This window comes from Kogia breviceps, chromosome 7 (assembly GCF_026419965.1).
Source record: "Kogia breviceps isolate mKogBre1 chromosome 7, mKogBre1 haplotype 1, whole genome shotgun sequence".
NCBI classification, from domain to species: Eukaryota; Metazoa; Chordata; class Mammalia; order Artiodactyla; family Physeteridae; genus Kogia; species Kogia breviceps.
The window spans coordinates 121,372,355-121,398,196 of NC_081316.1; positions in this window are offsets into that span (position 1 = coordinate 121,372,355).

Consider the following 25,842-nt stretch of genomic DNA (forward strand, 5'->3'; position numbering starts at 1 on the left):
CCTCAATATATTTTGGGGCGATAGTTATCGTTTAGAACTCTGCAGGTTTGGGAAGTGCAGTGCCCCTGAGCTCCATTTCCCAAGTCGCTTTTTTGTGAGTGGGACGCAACACGGCTGGATGGCTTCACGCCCTGTTGTCGATCCGGGGTGGCAGGCTGAACCGCTGGTGAATTCTTCTTCGTGATGGGAAATGAGAGTCACATGTGCCGGACCAAACACCTCCAGCGAGTCTCTCATTGGTTCCCCCTCTTGCAGTTCATCCTGCGGACAAATTGCAGACGGTACGAAAGAGGCATGGAAAGGCGCCGAGTCTCCAAGTGGGGAGATTGTTAGTAAGGGGGCCTGAATGGAGAACACGAGCACCAGGAGAGGAAAACTGAGGTGAGTTTCAGAAAGCTTTCCCGATCCCACGGTGTAGCAACCGCTGGGTTTCCAATGAGTGCTTTCGCTGTCGGAAGATTGCGTTGAACCTGGAGAGTTGGGACCCATGGAATGGGGAGCACGCAGGATTCCTTTCAAGGGTCTGCATTTGCTTTCCCAACCTCACCAATCGTCTCAGCCCCAAGAGTGTCCAGCCTTATGTCTGCTGCCGCTGGGGCTGTAGATGTGGTCAATCCTGGTTGCATGCCAGTCCCTGAACGCATTTTGGAAGAATTTCTCTCTGTTTTGCCCTGCTTGTTTCTTCTTTATGTTGGAAATGTATCCTCAGAATGGGTCTGAGCTGATTTTCCCTGCTGGTTTTAGGCCGCTTTACACACACTTGATGCACTTACACAGAGATATCAAGACTTAGCTTTTAAGATGCTTACTAGTCGGATAGATACTTGTGCGATGAACAGGGTCTGGTGAGTCCAGTTGATTGAGCAAGGAGTAGGTCGTGTCCATTCCATATTCGGTTTTCGGAAGGGTATCTGTGCTCATTTCAAACTCGAGTTTTATGCGTCACCCCACCTCACCTTTCCCCTGAAGCAGGCATAAGTGTGTTTTCTAAAAGCGTGACTCTGTTCTGTTTGGGGATTCAGTGCATGGGGAGTGATTTTTACATTCCCTCGATAAGTGATATCATAAGTTTCTTTTTTTGTGGGACTTATTTCACTGAGGATGATCGTACCTAAATCCACTCAGGATGCTGCTACCAGCCTCATGACGTGGATTTCATGGCTGAGTGACACTCCATTGGACCTACGTAGCACCACTTGTCCACTTGTCCACTTGTCTTTGTCCACTTGTCCACTCGTCTTTGTCCACTTGGCTCTTTCCTGGGATATGAAACGTGTACCGGAGTGGAGGTTCTTGTCAAGACAGCAGCCCTCAACTTTGGGGTCCCTGTGTCTGGTTGATTTTTTCATTTTCCCAAGGTCAACGCCCATGTGTGGAAGTGCCCTATGCTCTGTGGTTCTGTGTTTTACATGGTTTGGGAAAGAGGATACACTTGTGAAGATTGGCTGTTGGCCATTGACATCCCGCCCATCAGCTTAACAAGGCTCCCTTGACTCCGTGGCCTGTCCTGCCTTTCTGGTTTTTAGACTTTTTTCGCCTGGCCCTTTTGCCCCGGGGGTGGGGGGCGAGAGATTTCTTTGTAGTGCTGATTTGCTCTCCCAGGTTGCTTGGTTGGCCAAAAAGGGCGTATGCGTTTTTTCCTGAATATATTCAGGAAAAAACGCATACGCCCTTTTTGGCCAACCGCATCATTGTCCACGTTCTGGCGCTTTTCATGTGCTATCGGGGCCATTCCGATGTACCCGTTGACATCCGTTTCCTGCAGTTCTGCCTTGCGTTCAGCGCCTCTTCGTAGCCTGACCTCAATATATTTTGGGGCGATAGTTATCGTTTAGAACTCTGCAGGTTTGGGAAGTGCAGGGCCCCTGAGCTCCATTTCCCAAGTCGCTTTTTTGTGAGTGGGACGCAACACGGCTGGATGGCTTCACGCCCTATTGTCGATCCGGGGTGGCAGGCTGAACCGCTGGTGAATTCTTCTTCGTGATGGGAAATGAGAGTGACATGTGCCCGACCAAACACCTCCAGCGAGTCTCTCATTGGTTCCCCCTCTTGCAGTTCATCCTGCGGACAAATTGCAGACGGTACGAAAGAGGCATGGAAAGGCGCCGAGTCTCCAAGTGGGGAGATTGTTAGTAAGGGGGCCTGAATGGAGAACACGAGCACCAGGAGATGAAAACTGAGGTGAGTTTCAGAAAGCTTTCCCGATCCCACGGTGTAGCATCCGCTGGGTTTCCAATGAGTGCTTTCGCTGTCGGAAGATTGCGTTGAACCTGGAGAGTTGGGACCCATGGAATGGGGAGCACGCAGGATTCCTTTCAAGGGTCTGCATTTGCTTTCCCAACCTCACCAATCGTCTCAGCCCCAAGAGTGTCCAGCCTTATGTCTTCTGCCGCTGGGGCTGTAGATGTGGTCAATCCTGGTTGCATGCCAGTCCCTGAACGCATTTTGGAAGAATTTCTCTCTGTTTTGCCCTGCTTGTTTCTTCTTTGTGTTGGAAATGTATCCTCAGAATGGGTCTGAGCTGATTTTCCCTGCTGGTTTTAGGCCGCTTTACACACACTTGATGCACTTACACAGAGATATCAAGACTTAGCTTTTAAGATGCTTACTAGTCGGATAGATACTTGTGCGATGAACAGGGTCTGGTGAGTCCAGTTGATTGAGCAAGGAGTAGGTCGTGTCCATTCCATATTCGGTTTTCGGAAGGGTATCTGTGCTCATTTCAAACTCGAGTTTTATGCGTCACCCCACCTCACCTTTCCCCTGAAGCAGGCATAAGTGTGTTTTCTAAAAGCGTGACTCTGTTCTGTTTGGGGATTCAGTGCATGGGGAGAGATTTTTACATTCCCTCGATAAGTGATATCATAAGTTTCTTTTTTTGTGGGACTTATTTCACTGAGGATGATCGTACCTAAATCCACTCAGGATGCTGCTACCAGCCTCATGACGTGGATTTCATGGCTGAGTGACACTCCATTGGACCTACGTAGCACCACTTGTCCACTTGTCCACTTGTCTTTGTCCACTTGTCCACTCGTCTTTGTCCACTTGGCTCTTTCCTGGGATATGAAACGTGTACCGGAGTGGAGGTTCTTGTTCAAGACAGCAGCCCTCAACTTTGGGGTCCCTGTGTCTGGTTGATTTTTTCATTTTCCCAAGGTCAACGCCCATGTGTGGAAGTGCCCTATGCTCTGTGGTTCTGTGTTTTACATGGTTTGGGAAAGAGGATACACTTGTGAAGATTGGCTGTTGGCCATTGACATCCCGCCCATCAGCTTAACAAGGCTCCCTTGACTCCGTGGGCTGTCCTGCCTTTCTGGTTTTTAGACTTTTTTCGCCTGGCCCTTTTGCCCCGGGGGGGGGGGCGAGAGATTTCTTTGTAGTGCTGATTTGCTCTCCCAGGTTGCTTGGTTGGCCAAAAAGGGCGTATGCGTTTTTTCCTGAATATATTCAGGAAAAAACGCATAAACGCATACTCCCTTTTTGGCCAACCGCATCATTGTCCACGTTCTGGCGCTTTTCATGTGCTATCGGGGCCATTCCGATGTACCCGTTGACATCCGTTTCCTGCAGTTCTGCCTTGCGTTCAGCGCCTCTTCGTAGCCTGACCTCAATATATTTTGGGGCGATAGTTATCGTTTAGAACTCTGCAGGTTTGGGAAGTGCAGTGCCCCTGAGCTCCATTTCCCAAGTCGCTTTTTTGTGAGTGGGACGCAACACGGCTGGATGGCTTCACGCCCTATTGTCGATCCGGGGTGGCAGGCTGAACCGCTGGTGAATTCTTCTTCGTGATGGGAAATGAGAGTGACATGTGCCCGACCAAACACCTCCAGCGAGTCTCTCATTGGTTCCCCCTCTTGCAGTTCATCCTGCGGACAAATTGCAGACGGTACGAAAGAGGCATGGAAAGGCGCCGAGTCTCCAAGTGGGGAGATTGTTAGTAAGGGGGCCTGAATGGAGAACACGAGCACCAGGAGATGAAAACTGAGGTGAGTTTCAGAAAGCTTTCCCGATCCCACGGTGTAGCAACCGCTGGGTTTCCAATGAGTGCTTTCGCTGTCGGAAGATTGCGTTGAACCTGGAGAGTTGGGACCCATGGAATGGGGAGCACGCAGGATTCCTTTCAAGGGTCTGCATTTGCTTTCCCAACCTCACCAATCGTCTCAGCCCCAAGAGTGTCCAGCCTTATGTCTTCTGCCACTGGGGCTGTAGATGTGGTCAATCCTGGTTGCATGCCAGTCCCTGAACGCATTTTGGAAGAATTTCTCTCTGTTTTGCCCTGCTTGTTTCTTCTTTGTGTTGGAAATGTATCCTCAGAATGGGTCTGAGCTGATTTTCCCTGCTGGTTTTAGGCCGCTTTACACACACTTGATGCACTTACACAGAGATATCAAGACTTAGCTTTTAAGATGCTTACTAGTCGGATAGATACTTGTGCGATGAACAGGGTCTGGTGAGTCCAGTTGATTGAGCAAGGAGTAGGTCGTGTCCATTCCATATTCGGTTTTCGGAAGGGTATCTGTGCTCATTTCAAACTCGAGTTTTATGCGTCACCCCACCTCACCTTTCCCCTGAAGCAGGCATAAGTGTGTTTTCTAAAAGCGTGACTCTGTTCTGTTTGGGGATTCAGTGCATGGGGAGCGATTTTTACATTCCCTCGATAAGTGATATCATAAGTTTCTTTTTTTGTGGGACTTATTTCACTGAGGATGATCGTACCTAAATCCACTCAGGATGCTGCTACCAGCCTCATGACGTGGATTTCATGGCTGAGTGACACTCCATTGGACCTACGTAGCACCACTTGTCCACTTGTCCACTTGTCTTTGTCCACTTGTCCACTCGTCTTTGTCCACTTGGCTCTTTCCTGGGATATGAAACGTGTACCGGAGTGGAGGTTCTTGTCAAGACAGCAGCCCTCAACTTTGGGGTCCCTGTGTCTGGTTGATTTTTTCATTTTCCCAAGGTCAACGCCCATGTGTGGAAGTGCCCTATGCTCTGTGGTTCTGTGTTTTACATGGTTTGGGAAAGAGGATACACTTGTGAAGATTGGCTGTTGGCCATTGACATCACGCCCATCAGCTTAACAAGGCTCCCTTGACTCCGTGGGCTGTCCTGCCTTTCTGGTTTTTAGACTTTTTTCGCCTGGCCCTTTTGCCCCGGGGGGGGGGCGAGAGATTTCTTTGTAGTGCTGATTTGCTCTCCCAGGTTGCTTGGTTGGCCAAAAAGGGCGTATGCGTTTTTTCCTGAATATATTCAGGAAAAAACGCATACGCCCTTTTTGGCCAACCGCATCATTGTCCACGTTCTGGCGCTTTTCATGTGCTATCGGGGCCATTCCGATGTACCCGTTGACATCCGTTTCCTGCAGTTCTGCCTTGCGTTCAGCGCCTCTTCGTAGCCTGACCTCAATATATTTTGGGGCGATAGTTATCGTTTAGAACTCTGCAGGTTTGGGAAGTGCAGTGCCCCTGAGCTCCATTTCCCAAGTCGCTTTTTTGTGAGTGGGACGCAACACGGCTGGATGGCTTCACGCCCTATTGTCGATCCGGGGTGGCAGGCTGAACCGCTGGTGAACTCTTCTTCGTGATGGGAAATGAGAGTGACATGTGCCCGACCAAACACCTCCAGCGAGTCTCTCATTGGTTCCCCCTCTTGCAGTTCATCCTGCGGACAAATTGCAGACGGTACGAAAGAGGCATGGAAAGGCGCCGAGTCTCCAAGTGGGGAGATTGTTAGTAAGGGGGCCTGAATGGAGAACACGAGCACCAGGAGATGAAAACTGAGGTGAGTTTCAGAAAGCTTTCCCGATCCCACGGTGTAGCATCCGCTGGGTTTCCAATGAGTGCTTTCGCTGTCGGAAGATTGCGTTGAACGTGGAGAGTTGGGACCCATGGAATGGGGAGCACGCAGGATTCCTTTCAAGGGTCTGCATTTACTTTCCCAACCTCACCAATCGTCTCAGCCCCAAGAGTGTCCAGCCTTATGTCTTCTGCCGCTGGGGCTGTAGATGTGGTCAATCCTGGTTGCATGCCAGTCCCTGAACGCATTTTGGAAGAATTTCTCTCTGTTTTGCCCTGCTTGTTTCTTCTTTATGTTGGAAATGTATCCTCAGAATGGGTCTGAGCTGATTTTCCCTGCTGGTTTTAGGCCGCTTTACACACACTTGATGCACTTACACAGAGATATCAAGACTTAGCTTTTAAGATGCTTACTAGTCGGATAGATACTTGTGCGATGAACAGGGTCTGGTGAGTCCAGTTGATTGAGCAAGGAGTAGGTCGTGTCCATTCCATATTCGGTTTTCGGAAGGGTATCTGTGCTCATTTCAAACTCGAGTTTTATGCATCACCTCACCTCACCTTTCCCCTGAAGCAGGCATAAGTGTGTTTTCTAAAAGCGTGACTCTGTTCTGTTTGGGGATTCAGTGCATGGGGAGCGATTTTTACATTCCCTCGATAAGTGATATCATAAGTTTCTTTTTTTGTGGGACTTATTTCACTGAGGATGATCGTACCTAAATCCACTCAGGATGCTGCTACCAGCCTCATGACGTGGATTTCATGGCTGAGTGACACTCCATTGGACCTACGTAGCACCACTTGTCCACTTGTCCACTTGTCTTTGTCCACTTGTCCACTCGTCTTTGTCCACTTGGCTCTTTCCTGGGATATGATACGTGTACCGGAGTGGAGGTTCTTGTCAAGACAGCAGCCCTCAACTTTGGGTCCCTGTGTCTGGTTGATTTTTTCATTTTCCCAAGGTCAACGCCCATGTGTGGAAGTGCCCTATGCTCTGTGGTTCTGTGTTTTACATGGTTTGGGAAAGAGGATACACTTGTGAAGATTGGCTGTTGGCCATTGACATCCCGCCCATCAGCTTAACAAGGCTCCCTTGACTCCGTGGGCTGTCCTGCCTTTCTGGTTTTTAGACTTTTTTCGCCTGGCCCTTTTGCCCCGGGGGGGGGCGAGAGATTTCTTTGTAGTGCTGATTTGCTCTCCCAGGTTGCTTGGTTGGCCAAAAAGGGCGTATGCGTTTTTTCCTGAATATATTCAGGAAAAAACGCATACGCCCTTTTTGGCCAACCGCATCATTGTCCACGTTCTGGCGCTTTTCATGTGCTATCGGGGCCATTCCGATGTACCCGTTGACATCCGTTTCCTGCAGTTCTGCCTTGCGTTCAGCGCCTCTTCGTAGCCTGACCTCAATATATTTTGGGGCGATAGTTATCGTTTAGAACTCTGCAGGTTTGGGAAGTGCAGTGCCCCTGAGCTCCATTTCCCAAGTCGCTTTTTTGTGAGTGGGACGCAACACGGCTGGATGGCTTCACGCCCTATTGTCGATCCGGGGTGGCAGGCTGAACCTCTGGTGAATTCTTCTTCGTGATGGGAAATGACAGTGACATGTGCCCGACCAAACACCTCCAGCGAGTCTCTCATTGGTTCCCCCTCTTGCAGTTCATCCTGCGGACAAATTGCAGACGGTACGAAAGAGGCATGGAAAGGCGCCGAGTCTCCAAGTGGGGAGATTGTTAGTAAGGGGGCCTGAATGGAGAACACGAGCACCAGGAGATGAAAACTGAGGTGAGTTTCAGAAAGCTTTCCCGATCCCACGGTGTAGCATCCGCTGGGTTTCCAATGAGTGCTTTCGCTGTCGGAAGATTGCGTTGAACCTGGAGAGTTGGGACCCATGGAATGGGGAGCACGCAGGATTCCTTTCAAGGGTCTGCATTTGCTTTCCCAACCTCACCAATCGTCTCAGCCCCAAGAGTGTCCAGCCTTATGTCTTCTGCCGCTGGGGCTGTAGATGTGGTCAATCCTGGTTGCATGCCAGTCCCTGAACGCATTTTGGAAGAATTTCTCTCTGTTTTGCCCTGCTTGTTTCTTCTTTGTGTTGGAAATGTATCCTCAGAATGGGTCTGAGCTGATTTTCCCTGCTGGTTTTAGGCCGCTTTACACACACTTGATGCACTTACACAGAGATATCAAGACTTAGCTTTTAAGATGCTTACTAGTCGGATAGATACTTGTGCGATGAACAGGGTCTGGTGAGTCCAGTTGATTGAGCAAGGAGTAGGTCGTGTCCATTCCATATTCGGTTTTCGGAAGGGTATCTGTGCTCATTTCAAACTCGAGTTTTATGCGTCACCCCACCTCACCTTTCCCCTGAAGCAGGCATAAGTGTGTTTTCTAAAAGCGTGACTCTGTTCTGTTTGGGGATTCAGTGCATGGGGAGCGATTTTTACATTCCCTCGATAAGTGATATCATAAGTTTCTTTTTTTGTGGGACTTATTTCACTGAGGATGATCGTACCTAAATCCACTCAGGATGCTGCTACCAGCCTCATGACGTGGATTTCATGGCTGAGTGACACTCCATTGGACCTACGTAGCACCACTTGTCCACTTGTCCACTTGTCTTTGTCCACTTGTCCACTCGTCTTTGTCCACTTGGCTCTTTCCTGGGATATGAAACGTGTACCGGAGTGGAGGTTCTTGTCAAGACAGCAGCCCTCAACTTTGGGGTCCCTGTGTCTGGTTGATTTTTTCATTTTCCCAAGGTCAACGCCCATGTGTGGAAGTGCCCTATGCTCTGTGGTTCTGTGTTTTACATGGTTTGGGAAAGAGGATACACTTGTGAAGATTGGCTGTTGGCCATTGACATCCCGCCCATCAGCTTAACAAGGCTCCCTTGACTCCGTGGGCTGTCCTGCCTTTCTGGTTTTTAGACTTTTTTCGCCTGGCCCTTTTGCCCCGGGGGGGGCGAGAGATTTCTTTGTAGTGCTGATTTGCTCTCCCAGGTTGCTTGGTTGGCCAAAAAGGGCGTATGCGTTTTTTCCTGAATATATTCAGGAAAAAACGCATACGCCCTTTTTGGCCAACCGCATCATTGTCCACGTTCTGGCGCTTTTCATGTGCTATCGGGGCCATTCCGATGTACCCGTTGACATCCGTTTCCTGCAGTTCTGCCTTGCGTTCAGCGCCTCTTCGTAGCCTGACCTCAATATATTTTGGGGCGATAGTTATCGTTTAGAACTCTGCAGGTTTGGGAAGTGCAGTGCCCCTGAGCTCCATTTCCCAAGTCGCTTTTTTGTGAGTGGGACGCAACACGGCTGGATGGCTTCACGCCCTATTGTCGATCCGGGGTGGCAGGCTGAACCGCTGGTGAATTCTTCTTCGTGATGGGAAATGAGAGTGACATGTACCCGACCAAACACCTCCAGCGAGTCTCTCATTGGTTCCCCCTCTTGCAGTTCATCCTGCGGACAAATTGCAGACGGTACGAAAGAGGCATGGAAAGGCGCCGAGTCTCCAAGTGGGGAGATTGTTAGTAAGGGGGCCTGAATGGAGAACACGAGCACCAGGAGATGAAAACTGAGGTGAGTTTCAGAAAGCTTTCCCGATCCCACGGTGTAGCATCCGCTGGGTTTCCAATGAGTGCTTTCGCTGTCGGAAGATTGCGTTGAACCTGGAGAGTTGGGACCCATGGAATGGGGAGCACGCAGGATTCCTTTCAAGGGTCTGCATTTGCTTTCCCAACCTCACCAATCGTCTCAGCCCCAAGAGTGTCCAGCCTTATGTCTTCTGCCGCTGGGGCTATAGATGTGGTCAATCCTGGTTGCATGCCAGTCCCTGAACGCATTTTGGAAGAATTTCTCTCTGTTTTGCCCTGCTTGTTTCTTCTTTATGTTGGAAATGTATCCTCAGAATGGGTCTGAGCTGATTTTCCCTGCTGGTTTTAGGCCGCTTTACACACACTTGATGCACTTACACAGAGATATCAAGACTTAGCTTTTAAGATGCTTACTAGTCGGATAGATACTTGTGCGATGAACAGGGTCTGGTGAGTCCAGTTGATTGAGCAAGGAGTAGGTCGTGTCCATTCCATATTCGGTTTTCGGAAGGGTATCTGTGCTCATTTCAAACTCGAGTTTTATGCGTCACCCCACCTCACCTTTCCCCTGAAGCAGGCATAAGTGTGTTTTCTAAAAGCGTGACTCTGTTCTGTTTGGGGATTCAGTGCATGGGGAGCGATTTTTACATTCCCTCGATAAGTGATATCATAAGTTTCTTTTTTTGTGGGACTTATTTCACTGAGGATGATCGTACCTAAATCCACTCAGGATGCTGCTACCAGCCTCATGACGTGGATTTCATGGCTGAGTGACACTCCATTGGACCTACGTAGCACCACTTGTCCACTTGTCCACTTGTCTTTGTCCACTTGTCCACTCGTCTTTGTCCACTTGGCTCTTTCCTGGGATATGATACGTGTACCGGAGTGGAGGTTCTTGTCAAGACAGCAGCCCTCAACTTTGGGGTCCCTGTGTCTGGTTGATTTTTTCATTTTCCCAAGGTCAACGCCCATGTGTGGAAGTGCCCTATGCTCTGTGGTTCTGTGTTTTCCATGGTTTGGGAAAGAGGATACACTTGTGAAGATTGGCTGTTGGCCATTGACATCCCGCCCATCAGCTTAACAAGGCTCCCTTGACTCCGTGGGCTGTCCTGCCTTTCTGGTTTTTAGACTTTTTTCGCCTGGCCCTTTTGCCCCGGGGGCGGGGGGGCGAGAGATTTCTTTGTAGTGCTGATTTGCTCTCCCAGGTTGCTTGGTTGGCCAAAAAGGGCGTATGCGTTTTTTCCTGAATATATTCAGGAAAAAACGCATACGCCCTTTTTGGCCAACCGCATCATTGTCCACGTTCTGGCGCTTTTCATGTGCTATCGGGGCCATTCCGATGTACCCGTTGACATCCGTTTCCTGCAGTTCTGCCTTGCGTTCAGCGCCTCTTCGTAGCCTGACCTCAATATATTTTGGGGCGATAGTTATCGTTTAGAACTCTGCAGGTTTGGGAAGTGCAGTGCCCCTGAGCTCCATTTCCCAAGTCGCTTTTTTGTGAGTGGGACGCAACACGGCTGGATGGCTTCACGCCCTATTGTCGATCCGGGGTGGCAGGCTGAACCGCTGGTGAATTCTTCTTCGTGATGGGAAATGAGAGTGACATGTGCCCGACCAAACACCTCCAGCGAGTCTCTCATTGGTTCCCCCTCTTGCAGTTCATCCTGCGGACAAATTGCAGACGGTACGAAAGAGGCATGGAAAGGCGCCGAGTCTCCAAGTGGGGAGATTGTTAGTAAGGGGGCCTGAATGGAGAACACGAGCACCAGGAGATGAAAACTGAGGTGAGTTTCAGAAAGCTTTCCCGATCCCACGGTGTAGCAACCGCTGGGTTTCCAATGAGTGCTTTCGCTGTCGGAAGATTGCGTTGAACCTGGAGAGTTGGGACCCATGGAATGGGGAGCACGCAGGATTCCTTTCAAGGGTCTGCATTTGCTTTCCCAACCTCACCAATCGTCTCAGCCCCAAGAGTGTCCAGCCTTATGTCTTCTGCCGCTGGGGCTGTAGATGTGGTCAATCCTGGTTGCATGCCAGTCCCTGAACGCATTTTGGAAGAATTTCTCTCTGTTTTGCCCTGCTTGTTTCTTCTTTATGTTGGAAATGTATCCTCAGAATGGGTCTGAGCTGATTTTCCCTGCTGGTTTTAGGCCGCTTTACACACACTTGATGCACTTACACAGAGATATCAAGACTTAGCTTTTAAGATGCTTACTAGTCGGATATATACTTGTGTGATGAACAGGGTCTGGTGAGTCCAGTTGATTGAGCAAGGAGTAGGTCGTGTCCATTCCATATTCGGTTTTCGGAAGGGTATCTGTGCTCATTTCAAACTCGAGTTTTATGCGTCACCCCACCTCACCTTTCCCCTGAAGCAGGCATAAGTGTGTTTTCTAAAAGCGTGACTCTGTTCTGTTTGGGGATTCAGTTCATGGGGAGCGATTTTTACATTCCCTTTATAAGTGATATCATAAGTTTCTTTTTGTGGGACTTATTTCACTGAGGATGATCGTACCTAAATCCACTCAGGATGCTGCTACCAGCCTCATGACGTGGATTTCATGGCTGAGTGACACTCCATTGGACCTACGTAGCACCACTTCTGCACTTGTCCACTTGTCCACTCGTCTTTGTCCACTTGGCTCTTTCCTGGGATATGAAACGTGTACCGGAGTGGAGGTTCTTGTCAAGACAGCAGCCCTCAACTTTGGGGTCCCTGTGTCTGGTTGATTTTTTCATTTTCCCAAGGTCAACGCCCATGTGTGGAAGTGCCCTATGCTCTGTGGTTCTGTGTTTTCCATGGTTTGGGAAAGAGGATACACTTGTGAAGATTGGCTGTTGGCCATTGACATCCCGCCCATCAGCTTAACAAGGCTCCCTTGACTCCGTGGCCTGTCCTGCCTTTCTGGTTTTTAGACTTTTTTCGCCTGGCCCTTTTGCCCCGGGGGGGGGGGCGAGAGATTTCTTTGTAGTGCTGATTTGCTCTCCCAGGTTGCTTGGTTGGCCAAAAAGGGCGTATGCGTTTTTTCCTGAATATATTCAGGAAAAAACGCATACGCCCTTTTTGGCCAACCGCATCATTGTCCACGTTCTGGCGCTTTTCATGTGCTATCGGGGCCATTCCGATGTACCCGTTGACATCCGTTTCCTGCAATTCTGCCTTGCGTTCAACGCCTCTTCGTAGCCTGACCTCAATATATTTTGGGGCGATAGTTATCGTTTAGAACTCTGCAGGTTTGGGAAGTGCAGTGCCCCTGAGCTCCATTTCCCAAGTCGCTTTTTTGTGAGTGGGACGCAACACGGCTGGATGGCTTCACGTCCTATTGTCGATCCGGGGTGGCAGGCTGAACCGCTGGTGAATTCTTCTTCGTGATGGGAAATGAGAGTGACATGTGCCCGACCAAACACCTCCAGCGAGTCTCTCATTGGTTCCCCCTCTTGCAGTTCATCCTGCGGACAAATTGCAGACGGTACGAAAGAGGCATGGAAAGGCGCCGAGTCTCCAAGTGGGGAGATTTTTAGTAAGGGGGCCTGAATGGAGAACACGAGCACCAGGAGATGAAAACTGAGGTGAGTTTCAGAAAGCTTTCCCGATCCCACGGTGTAGCATCCGCTGGGTTTCCAATGAGTGCTTTCGCTGTCGGAAGATTGCGTTGAACCTGGAGAGTTGGGACCCATGGAATGGGGAGCACGCAGGATTCCTTTCAAGGGTCTGCATTTGCTTTCCCAACCTCACCAATCGTCTCAGCCCCAAGAGTGTCCAGCCTTATGTCTTCTGCCGCTGGGGCTGTAGATGTGGTCAATCCTGGTTGCATGCCAGTCCCTGAACGCATTTTGGAAGAATTTCTCTCTGTTTTGCCCTGCTTGTTTCTTCTTTATGTTGGAAATGTATCCTCAGAATGGGTCTGAGCTGATTTTCCCTGCTGGTTTTAGGCCGCTTTACACACACTTGATGCACTTACACAGAGATATCAAGACTTAGCTTTTAAGATGCTTACTAGTCGGATAGATACTTGTGCGATGAACAGGGTCTGGTGAGTCCAGTTGATTGAGCAAGGAGTAGGTCGTGTCCATTCCATATTCGGTTTTCGGAAGGGTATCTGTGCTCATTTCAAACTCGAGTTTTATGCGTCACCCCACCTCACCTTTCCCCTGAAGCAGGCATAAGTGTGTTTTCTAAAAGCGTGACTCTGTTCTGTTTGGGGATTCAGTGCATGGGGAGCGATTTTTACATTCCCTCGATAAGTGATATCATAAGTTTCTTTTTTTGTGGGACTTATTTCACGGAGGATGATCGTACCTAAATCCACTCAGGATGCTGCTACCAGCCTCATGACGTGGATTTCATGGCTGAGTGACACTCCATTGGACCTACGTAGCACCACTTGTCCACTTGTCCACTTGTCTTTGTCCAATTGTCCACTCGTCTTTGTCCACTTGGCTCTTTCCTGGGATATGAAACGTGTACCGGAGTGGAGGTTCTTGTCAAGACAGCAGCCCTCAACTTTGGGGTCCCTGTGTCTGGTTGAGTTTTTCATTTTCCCAATGTCAACGCCCATGTGTAGAAGTGCCCTATGCTCTGTGGTTCTGTGTTTTCCATGGTTTGGGAAAGAGGATACACTTGTGAAGATTGGCTGTTGGCCATTGACATCCCGCCCATCAGCTTAACAAGGCTCCCTTGACTCCGTGGGCTGTCCTGCCTTTCTGGTTTTTAGACTTTTTTCGCCTGGCCCTTTTGCCCCGGGGGGGGGGGGGGCGAGAGATTTCTTTGTAGTGCTGATTTGCTCTCCCAGGTTGCTTGGTTGGCCAAAAAGGGCGTATGCGTTTTTTCCTGAATATATTCAGGAAAAAACGCATACGCCCTTTTTGGCCAACCGCATCATTGTCCACGTTCTGGCGCTTTTCATGTGCTATCGGGGCCATTCCGATGTACCCGTTGACATCCGTTTCCTGCAGTTCTGCCTTGCGTTCAGCGCCTCTTCGTAGCCTGACCTCAATATATTTTGGGGCGATAGTTATCGTTTAGAACTCTGCAGGTTTGGGAAGTGCAGTGCCCCTGAGCTCCATTTCCCAAGTCGCTTTTTTGTGAGTGGGACGCAACACGGCTGGATGGCTTCACGCCCTATTGTCGATCCGGGGTGGCAGGCTGAACCGCTGGTGAATTCTTCTTCGTGATGGGAAATGAGAGTGACATGTGCCCGACCAAACACCTCCAGCGAGTCTCTCATTGGTTCCCCCTCTTGCAGTTCATCCTGCGGACAAATTGCAGACGGTACGAAAGAGGCATGGAAAGGCGCCGAGTCTCCAAGTGGGGAGATTGTTAGTAAGGGGGCCTGAATGGAGAACACGAGCACCAGGAGATGAAAACTGAGGTGAGTTTCAGAAAGCTTTCCCGATCCCACGGTGTAGCATCCGCTGGGTTTCCAATGAGTGCTTTCGCTGTCGGAAGATTGCGTTGAACCTGGAGAGTTGGGACCCATGGAATGGGGAGCACGCAGGATTCCTTTCAAGGGTCTGCATTTGCTTTCCCAACCTCACCAATCGTCTCAGCCCCAAGAGTGTCCAGCCTTATGTCTTCTGCCGCTGGGGCTGTAGATGTGGTCAATCCTGGTTGCATGCCAGTCCCTGAACGCATTTTGGAAGAATTTCTCTCTGTTTTGCCCTGCTTGTTTCTTCTTTATGTTGGAAATGTATCCTCAGAATGGGTCTGAGCTGATTTTCCCTGCTGGTTTTAGGCCGCTTTACACACACTTGATGCACTTACACAGAGATATCAAGACTTAGCTTTTAAGATGCTTACTAGTCGGATAGATACTTGTGCGATGAACAGGGTCTGGTGAGTCCAGTTGATTGAGCAAGGAGTAGGTCGTGTCCATTCCATATTCGGTTTTCGGAAGGGTATCTGTGCTCATTTCAAACTCGAGTTTTATGCGTCACCCCACCTCACCTTTCCCCTGAAGCAGGCATAAGTGTGTTTTCTAAAAGCGTGACTCTGTTCTGTTTGGGGATTCAGTGCATGGGGAGTGATTTTTACATTCCCTCGATAAGTGATATCATAAGTTTCTTTTTTTGTGGGACTTATTTCACTGAGGATGATCGTACCTAAATCCACTCAGGATGCTGCTACCAGCCTCATGACGTGGATTTCATGGCTGAGTGACACTCCATTGGACCTACGTAGCACCACTTGTCCACTTGTCCACTTGTCTTTGTCCACTTGTCCACTTGGCTCTTTCCTGGGATATGAAACGTGTACCGGAGTGGAGGTTCTTGTCAAGACAGCAGCCCTCAACTTTGTGGTCCCTGTGTCTGGTTGATTTTTTCATTTTCCCAAGGTCAACGCCCATGTGTGGAAGTGCCCTATGCTCTGTGGTTCTGTGTTTTCCATGGTTTGGGAAAGAGGATACACTTGTGAAGATTGGCTGTTGGCCATTGACATCCCGCCCATCAGCTTAACAAGGCTCCCTTGACTCCGTGGCCTGTCCTGCCTTTCTGGTTTTTAGACTTTTTTCGCCTGGCCCTTTTGCCCCGGGGGGGGGGGTGAGAGATTTCTTTGTAGTGCTGATTTGCTCTCCCAGGTTGCTTGGTTGGCCAAAAAGGGCGTATGCGTTTTTTCCTGAATATATTCAGGAAAAAACGCAGCATACGCCCTTTTTGGCCAACCGCATCATTGTCCACGTTCTGGCGCTTTTCATGTGCTATCGGGGCCATTCCGATGTACCCGTTGACATCCGTTTCCTGCAGTTCTGCCTTGCGTTCAGCGCCTCTTCGTAGCCTGACCTCAATATATTTTGGGGCGATAGTTATCGTTTAGAACTCTGCAGGTTTGGGAAGTGCAGTGCCCCTGAGCTCCATTTCCCAAGTCGCTTTTTTGTGAGTGGGACGCAACACGGCTGGATGGCTTCACGCCCTATTGTCGATCCGGGGTGGCAGGCTGAACCGCTGGTGAATTCTTCTTCGTGATGGGAAATGAGAGTGACATGTGCCCGACCAAACACCTCCAGCGAGTCTCTCATTGGTTCCCCCTCTTGCAGTTCATCCTGCGGACAAATTGCAGACGGTACGAAAGAGGCATGGAAAGGCGCCGAGTCTCCAAGTGGGGAGATTGTTAGTAAGGGGGCCTGAATGGAGAACACGAGCACCAGGAGATGAAAACTGAGGTGAGTTTCAGAAAGCTTTCCCGATCCCACGGTGTAGCATCCGCTGGGTTTCCAATGAGTGCTTTCGCTGTCGGAAGATTGCGTTGAACCTGGAGAGTTGGGACCCATGGAATGGGGAGCACGCAGGATTCCTTTCAAGGGTCTGCATTTGCTTTCCCAACCTCACCAATCGTCTCAGCCCCAAGAGTGTCCAGCCTTATGTCTTCTGCCGCTGGGGCTGTAGATGTGGTCAATCCTGGTTGCATGCCAGTCCCTGAACGCATTTTGGAAGAATTTCTCTCTGTTTTGCCCTGCTTGTTTCTTCTTTATGTTGGAAATGTATCCTCAGAATGGGTCTGAGCTGATTTTCCCTGCTGGTTTTAGGCCGCTTTACACACACTTGATGCACTTACACAGAGATATCAAGACTTAGCTTTTAAGATGCTTACTAGTCGGATAGATACTTGTGCGATGAACAGGGTCTGGTGAGTCCAGTTGATTGAGCAAGGAGTAGGTCGTGTCCATTCCATATTCGGTTTTCGGAAGGGTATCTGTGCTCATTTCAAACTCGAGTTTTATGCGTCACCCCACCTCACCTTTCCCCTGAAGCAGGCATAAGTGTGTTTTCTAAAAGCGTGACTCTGTTCTGTTTGGGGATTCAGTGCATGGGGAGTGATTTTTACATTCCCTCGATAAGTGATATCATAAGTTTCTTTTTTTGTGGGACTTATTTCACTGAGGATGATCGTACCTAAATCCACTCAGGATGCTGCTACCAGCCTCATGACGTGGATTTCATGGCTGAGTGACACTCCATTGGACCTACGTAGCACCACTTGTCCACTTGTCCACTTGTCTTTGTCCACTTGTCCACTCGGCTCTTTCCTGGAATATGAAACGTGTACCGGAGTGGAGGTTCTTGTCAAGACAGCAGCCCTCAACTTTGGGGTCCCTGTGTCTGGTTGATTTTTTCATTTTCCCAAGGTCAACGCCCATGTGTGGAAGTGCCCTATGCTCTGTGGTTCTGTGTTTTACATGGTTTGGGAAAGAGGATACACTTGTGAAGATTGGCTGTTGGCCATTGACATCCCGCCCATCAGCTTAACAAGGCTCCCTTGACTCCGTGGCCTGTCCTGCCTTTCTGGTTTTTAGACTTTTTTCGCCTGGCCCTTTTGCCCCGGGGGGGGGGGTGAGAGATTTCTTTGTAGTGCTGATTTGCTCTCCCAGGTTGCTTGGTTGGCCAAAAAGGGCGTATGCGTTTTTTCCTGAATATATTCAGGAAAAAACGCATACGCCCTTTTTGGCCAACCGCATCATTGTCCACGTTCTGGCGCTTTTCATGTGCTATCGGGGCCATTCCGATGTACCCGTTGACATCCGTTTCCTGCAGTTCTGCCTTGCGTTCAGCGCCTCTTCGTAGCCTGACCTCAATATATTTTGGGGCGATAGTTATCGTTTAGAACTCTGCAGGTTTGGGAAGTGCAGTGCCCCTGAGCTCCATTTCCCAAGTCGCTTTTTTGTGAGTGGGACGCAACACGGCTGGATGGCTTCACGCCCTATTGTCGATCCGGGGTCGCAGGCTGAACCGCTGGTGAATTCTTCTTCGTGATGGGAAATGAGAGTGACATGTGCCCGACCAAACACCTCCAGCGAGTCTCTCATTGGTTCCCCCTCTTGCAGTTCATCCTGCGGACAAATTGCAGACGGTACGAAAGAGGCATGGAAAGGCGCCGAGTCTCCAAGTGGGGAGATTTTTAGTAAGGGGGCCTGAATGGAGAACACGAGCACCAGGAGATGAAAACTGAGGTGAGTTTCAGAAAGCTTTCCCGATCCCACGGTGTAGCATCCGCTGGGTTTCCAATGAGTGCTTTCGCTGTCGGAAGATTGCGTTGAACCTGGAGAGTTGGGACCCATGGAATGGGGAGCACGCAGGATTCCTTTCAAGGGTCTGCATTTGCTTTCCCAACCTCACCAATCGTCTCAGCCCCAAGAGTGTCCAGCCTTATGTCTTCTGCCGCTGGGGCTGTAGATGTGGTCAATCCTGGTTGCATGCCAGTCCCTGAACGCATTTTGGAAGAATTTCTCTCTGTTTTGCCCTGCTTGTTTCTTCTTTATGTTGGAAATGTATCCTCAGAATGGGTCTGAGCTGATTTTCCCTGCTGGTTTTAGGCCGCTTTACACACACTTGATGCACTTACACAGAGATATCAAGACTTAGCTTTTAAGATGCTTACTAGTCGGATAGATACTTGTGCGATGAACAGGGTCTGGTGAGTCCAGTTGATTGAGCAAGGAGTAGGTCGTGTCCATTCCATATTCGGTTTTCGGAAGGGTATCTGTGCTCATTTCAAACTCGAGTTTTATGCGTCACCCCACCTCACCTTTCCCCTGAAGCAGGCATAAGTGTGTTTTCTAAAAGCGTGACTCTGTTCTGTTTGGGGATTCAGTGCATGGGGAGCGATTTTTACATTCCCTCGATAAGTGATATCATAAGTTTCTTTTTTTGTGGGACTTATTTCACTGAGGATGATCGTACCTAAATCCACTCAGGATGCTGCTACCAGCCTCATGACGTGGATTTCATGGCTGAGTGACACTCCATTGGACCTACGTAGCACCACTTCTGCACTTGTCCACTTGTCCACTCGTCTTTGTCCACTTGGCTCTTTCCTGGGATATGAAACGTGTACCGGAGTGGAGGTTCTTGTCAAGACAGCAGCCCTCAACTTTGGGGTCCCTGTGTCTGGTTGATTTTTTCATTTTCCCAAGGTCAACGCCCATGTGTGGAAGTGCCCTATGCTCTGTGGTTCTGTGTTTTCCATGGTTTGGGAAAGAGGATACACTTGTGAAGATTGGCTGTTGGCCATTGACATCCCGCCCATCAGCTTAACAAGGCTCCCTTGACTCCGTGGCCTGTCCTGCCTTTCTGGTTTTTAGACTTTTTTCGCCTGGCCCTTTTGCCCCGGGGGGGGGGGGGGCGAGAGATTTCTTTGTAGTGCTGATTTGCTCTCCCAGGTTGCTTGGTTGGCCAAAAAGGGCGTATGCGTTTTTTCCTGAATATATTCAGGAAAAAACGCATACGCCCTTTTTGGCCAACCACATCATTGTCCACGTTCTGGCGCTTTTCATGTGCTATCGGGGCCATTCCGATGTACCCGTTGACATCCGTTTCCTGCAATTCTGCCTTGCGTTCAACGCCTCTTCGTAGCCTGACCTCAATATATTTTGGGGCGATAGTTATCGTTTAGAACTCTGCAGGTTTGGGAAGTGCAGTGCCCCTGAGCTCCATTTCCCAAGTCGCTTTTTTGTGAGTGGGACGCAACACGGCTGGATGGCTTCACGTCCTATTGTTGATCCGGGGTGGCAGGCTGAACCGCTGGTGAATTCTTCTTCGTGATGGGAAATGAGAGTGACATGTGCCCGACCAAACACCTCCAGCGAGTCTCTCATTGGTTCCCCCTCTTGCAGTTCATCCTGCGGACAAATTGCAGACGGTACGAAAGAGGCATGGAAAGGCGCCGAGTCTCCAAGTGGGGAGATTGTTAGTAAGGGGGCCTGAATGGAGAACACGAGCACCAGGAGATGAAAACTGAGGTGAGTTTCAGAAAGCTTTCCCGATCCCACGGTGTAGCATCCGCTGGGTTTCCAATGAGTGCTTTCGCTGTCGGAAGATTGCGTTGAACCTGGAGAGTTGGGACCCATGGAATGGGGAGCACGCAGGATTCCTTTCAAGGGTCTGCATTTGCTTTCCCAACCTCACCAATCGTCTCAGCCCCAAGAGTGTCCAGCCTTATGTCTTCTGCCGCTGGGGCTGTAGATGTGGTCAATCCTGGTTGCATGCCAGTCCCTGAACGCATTTTGGAAGAATTTCTCTCTGTTTTGCCCTGCTTGTTTCTTCTTTATGTTGGAAATGTATCCTCAGAATGGGTCTGAGCTGATTTTCCCTGCTGGTTTTAGGCCGCTTTACACACACTTGATGCACTTACACAGAGATATCAAGACTTAGCTTTTAAGATGCTTACTAGTCGGATAGATACTTGTGCGATGAACAGGGTCTGGTGAGTCCAGTTGATTGAGCAAGGAGTAGGTCGTGTCCATTCCATATTCGGTTTTCGGAAGGGTATCTGTGCTCATTTCAAACTCGAGTTTTATGCGTCACCCCACCTCACCTTTCCCCTGAAGCAGGCATAAGTGTGTTTTCTAAAAGCGTGACTCTGTTCTGTTTGGGGATTCAGTGCATGGGGAGCGATTTTTACATTCCCTCGATAAGTGATATCATAAGTTTCTTTTTTTGTGGGACTTATTTCACTGAGGATGATCGTACCTAAATCCACTCAGGATGCTGCTACCAGCCTCATGACGTGGATTTCATGGCTGAGTGACACTCCATTGGACCTACGTAGCACCACTTGTCCACTTGTCCACTTGTCTTTGTCCACTTGTCCACTCGTCTTTGTCCACTTGGCTCTTTCCTGGGATATGAAACGTGTACCGGAGTGGAGGTTCTTGTCAAGACAGCAGCCCTCAACTTTGGGGTCCCTGTGTCTGGTTGATTTTTTCATTTTCCCAAGGTCAACGCCCATGTGTGGAAGTGCCCTATGCTCTGTGGTTCTGTGTTTTACATGGTTTGGGAAAGAGGATACACTTGTGAAGATTGGCTGTTGGCCATTGACATCCCGCCCATCAGCTTAACAAGGCTCCCTTGACTCCGTGGCCTGTCCTGCCTTTCTGGTTTTTAGACTTTTTTCGCCTGGCCCTTTTGCCCCGGGGGTGGGGGTGAGAGATTTCTTTGTAGTGCTGATTTGCTCTCCCAGGTTGCTTGGTTGGCCAAAAAGGGCGTATGCGTTTTTTCCTGAATATATTCAGGAAAAAACGCATACGCCCTTTTTGGCCAACCGCATCATTGTCCACGTTCTGGCGCTTTTCATGTGCTATCGGGGCCATTCCGATGTACCCGTTGACATCCGTTTCCTGCAGTTCTGCCTTGCGTTCAGCGCCTCTTCGTAGCCTGACCTCAATATATTTTGGGGCGATAGTTATCGTTTAGAACTCTGCAGGTTTGGGAAGTGCAGTGCCCCTGAGCTCCATTTCCCAAGTCGCTTTTTTGTGAGTGGGACGCAACACGGCTGGATGGCTTCACGCCCTATTGTCGATCCGGGGTGGCAGGCTGAACCGCTGGTGAATTCTTCTTCGTGATGGGAAATGAGAGTGACATGTGCCCGACCAAACACCTCCAGCGAGTCTCTCATTGGTTCCCCCTCTTGCAGTTCATCCTGCGGACAAATTGCAGACGGTACGAAAGAGGCATGGAAAGGCGCCGAGTCTCCAAGTGGGGAGATTGTTAGTAAGGGGGCCTGAATGGAGAACACGAGCACCAGGAGATGAAAACTGAGGTGAGTTTCAGAAAGCTTTCCCGATCCCACGGTGTAGCATCCGCTGGGTTTCCAATGAGTGCTTTCGCTGTCGGAAGATTGCGTTGAACCTGGAGAGTTGGGACCCATGGAATGGGGAGCACGCAGGATTCCTTTCAAGGGTCTGCATTTGCTTTCCCAACCTCACCAATCGTCTCAGCCCCAAGAGTGTCCAGCCTTATGTCTTCTGCCGCTGGGGCTGTAGATGTGGTCAATCCTGGTTGCATGCCAGTCCCTGAACGCATTTTGGAAGAATTTCTCTCTGTTTTGCCCTGCTTGTTTCTTCTTTATGTTGGAAATGTATCCTCAGAATGGGTCTGAGCTGATTTTCCCTGCTGGTTTTAGGCCGCTTTACACACACTTGATGCACTTACACAGAGATATCAAGACTTAGCTTTTAAGATGCTTACTAGTCGGATAGATACTTGTGCGATGAACAGGGTCTGGTGAGTCCAGTTGATTGAGCAAGGAGTAGGTCGTGTCCATTCCATATTCGGTTTTCGGAAGGGTATCTGTGCTCATTTCAAACTCGAGTTTTATGCGTCACCCCACCTCACCTTTCCCCTGAAGCAGGCATAAGTGTGTTTTCTAAAAGCGTGACTCTGTTCTGTTTGGGGATTCAGTGCATGGGGAGCGATTTTTACATTCCCTCGATAAGTGATATCATAAGTTTCTTTTTTTGTGGGACTTATTTCACTGAGGATGATCGTACCTAAATCCACTCAGGATGCTGCTACCAGCCTCATGACGTGGATTTCATGGCTGAGTGACACTCCATTGGACCTACGTAGCACCACTTGTCCACTTGTCCACTTGTCTTTGAACACTTGTCCACTTGGCTCTTTCCTGGGATATGAAACGTGTACCGGAGTGGAGGTTCTTGTCAAGACAGCAGCCCTCAACTTTGGGGTCCCTGTGTCTGGTTGATTTTTTCATTTTCCCAAGGTCAACGCCCATGTGTGGAAGTGCCCTATGCTCTGTGGTTCTGTGTTTTCCATGGTTTGGGAAAGAGGATACACTTGTGAAGATTGGCTGTTGGCCATTGACATCCCGCCCATCAGCTTAACAAGGCTCCCTTGACTCCGTGGGCTGTCCTGCCTTTCTGGTGTTTAGACTTTTTTCGCCTGGCCCTTTTGCCCCGGGGGGGGGGGGCGAGAGATTTCTTTGTAGTGCTGATTTGCTCTCCCAGGTTGCTTGGTTGGCCAAAAAGGGCGTATGCGTTTTTTCCTGAATATATTCAGGAAAAAACGCATACGCCCTTTTTGGCCAACCGCATCATTGTCCACGTTCTGGCGCTTTTCATGTGCTATCGGGGTCATTCCGATGTAGCCGTTGACATCCGTTTCCTGCAATTCTGCCTTGCGTTCAACGCCTCTTCGTAGCCTGACCTCAATATATTTTGGGGCGATAGTTATCGTTTAGAACTCTGCAGGTTTGGGAAGTGCAGTGCCCCTGAGCTCCATTTCCCAAGTCGCTTTTTTGTGAGTGGGACGCAACACGGCTGGATGGCTTCACGCCCTATTGTCGATCCGGGGTGGCAGGCTGAACCTCTGGTGAATTCTTCTTCGTGATGGGAAATGAGAGTGACATGTGCCCGACCAAACACCTCCAGCGAGTCTCTCATTGGTTCCCCCTCTTGCAGTTCATCCTGCGGACAAATTGCAGACGGTACGAAAGAGGCATGGAAAGGCGCCGAGTCTCCAAGTGGGGAGATTTTTAGTAAGGGGGCCTGAATGGAGAACACGAGCACCAGGAGATGAAAACTGAGGTGAGTTTCAGAAAGCTTTCCCGATCCCACGGTGTAGCATCCGCTGGGTTTCCAATGAGTGCTTTCGCTGTCGGAAGATTGCGTTGAACCTGGAGAGTTGGGACCCATGGAATGGGGAGCACGCAGGATTCCTTTCAAGGGTCTGCATTTGCTTTCCCAACCTCACCAATCGTCTCAGCCCCAAGAGTGTCCAGCCTTATGTCTTCTGCCGCTGGGGCTGTAGATGTGGTCAATCCTGGTTGCATGCCAGTCCCTGAACGCATTTTGGAAGAATTTCTCTCTGTTTTGCCCTGCTTGTTTCTTCTTTATGTTGGAAATGTATCCTCAGAATGGGTCTGAGCTGATTTTCCCTGCTGGTTTTAGGCCGCTTTACACACACTTGATGCACTTACACAGAGATATCAAGACTTAGCTTTTAAGATGCTTACTAGTCGGATAGATACTTGTGCGATGAACAGGGTCTGGTGAGTCCAGTTGATTGAGCAAGGAGTAGGTCGTGTCCATTCCATATTCGGTTTTCGGAAGGGTATCTGTGCTCATTTCAAACTCGAGTTTTATGCGTCACCCCACCTCACCTTTCCCCTGAAGCAGGCATAAGTGTGTTTTCTAAAAGCGTGACTCTGTTCTGTTTGGGGATTCAGTGCATGGGGAGCGATTTTTACATTCCCTCGATAAGTGATATCATAAGTTTCTTTTTTTGTGGGACTTATTTCACTGAGGATGATCGTACCTAAATCCACTCAGGATGCTGCTACCAGCCTCATGACGTGGATTTCATGGCTGAGTGACACTCCATTGGACCTACGTAGCACCACTTGTCCACTTGTCCACTTGTCTTTGTCCAATTGTCCACTCGTCTTTGTCCACTTGGCTCTTTCCTGGGATATGAAACGTGTACCGGAGTGGAGGTTCTTGTCAAGACAGCAGCCCTCAACTTTGGGGTCCCTGTGTCTGGTTGAGTTTTTCATTTTCCCAAGGTCAACGCCCATGTGTGGAAGTGCCCTATGCTCTGTGGTTCTGTGTTTTACATGGTTTGGGAAAGAGGATACACTTGTGAAGATTGGCTGTTGGCCATTGACATCCCGCCCATCAGCTTAACAAGGCTCCCTTGACTCCGTGGGCTGTCCTGCCTTTCTGGTTTTTAGACTTTTTTCGCCTGGCCCTTTTGCCCCGGGGGGGGGGGCGAGAGATTTCTTTGTAGTGCTGATTTGCTCTCCCAGGTTGCTTGGTTGGCCAAAAAGGGCGTATGCGTTTTTTCCTGAATATATTCAGGAAAATACGCATACGCCCTTTTTGGCCAACCGCATCATTGTCCACGTTCTGGCGCTTTTCATGTGCTATCGGGGCCATTCCGATGTACCCGTTGACATCCGTTTCCTGCAGTTCTGCCTTGCGTTCAGCGCCTCTTCGTAGCCTGACCTCAATATATTTTGGGGCGATAGTTATCGTTTAGAACTCTGCAGGTTTGGGAAGTGCAGTGCCCCTGAGCTCCATTTCCCAAGTCGCTTTTTTGTGAGTGGGACGCAACACGGCTGGATGGCTTCACGCCCTATTGTCGATCCGGGGTGGCAGGCTGAACCGCTGGTGAATTCTTCTTCGTGATGGGAAATGAGAGTGACATGTGCCCGACCAAACACCTCCAGCGAGTCTCTCATTGGTTCCCCCTCTTGCAGTTCATCCTGCGGACAAATTGCAGACGGTACGAAAGAGGCATGGAAAGGCGCCGAGTCTCCAAGTGGGGAGATTGTTAGTAAGGGGGCCTGAATGGAGAACACGAGCACCAGGAGATGAAAACTGAGGTGAGTTTCAGAAAGCTTTCCCGATCCCACGGTGTAGCATCCGCTGGGTTTCCAATGAGTGCTTTCGCTGTCGGAAGATTGCGTTGAACCTGGAGAGTTGGGACCCATGGAATGGGGAGCACGCAGGATTCCTTTCAAGGGTCTGCATTTGCTTTCCCAACCTCACCAATCGTCTCAGCCCCAAGAGTGTCCAGCCTTATGTCTTCTGCCGCTGGGGCTGTAGATGTGGTCAATCCTGGTTGCATGCCAGTCCCTGAACGCATTTTGGAAGAATTTCTCTCTGTTTTGCCCTGCTTGTTTCTTCTTTATGTTGGAAATGTATCCTCAGAATG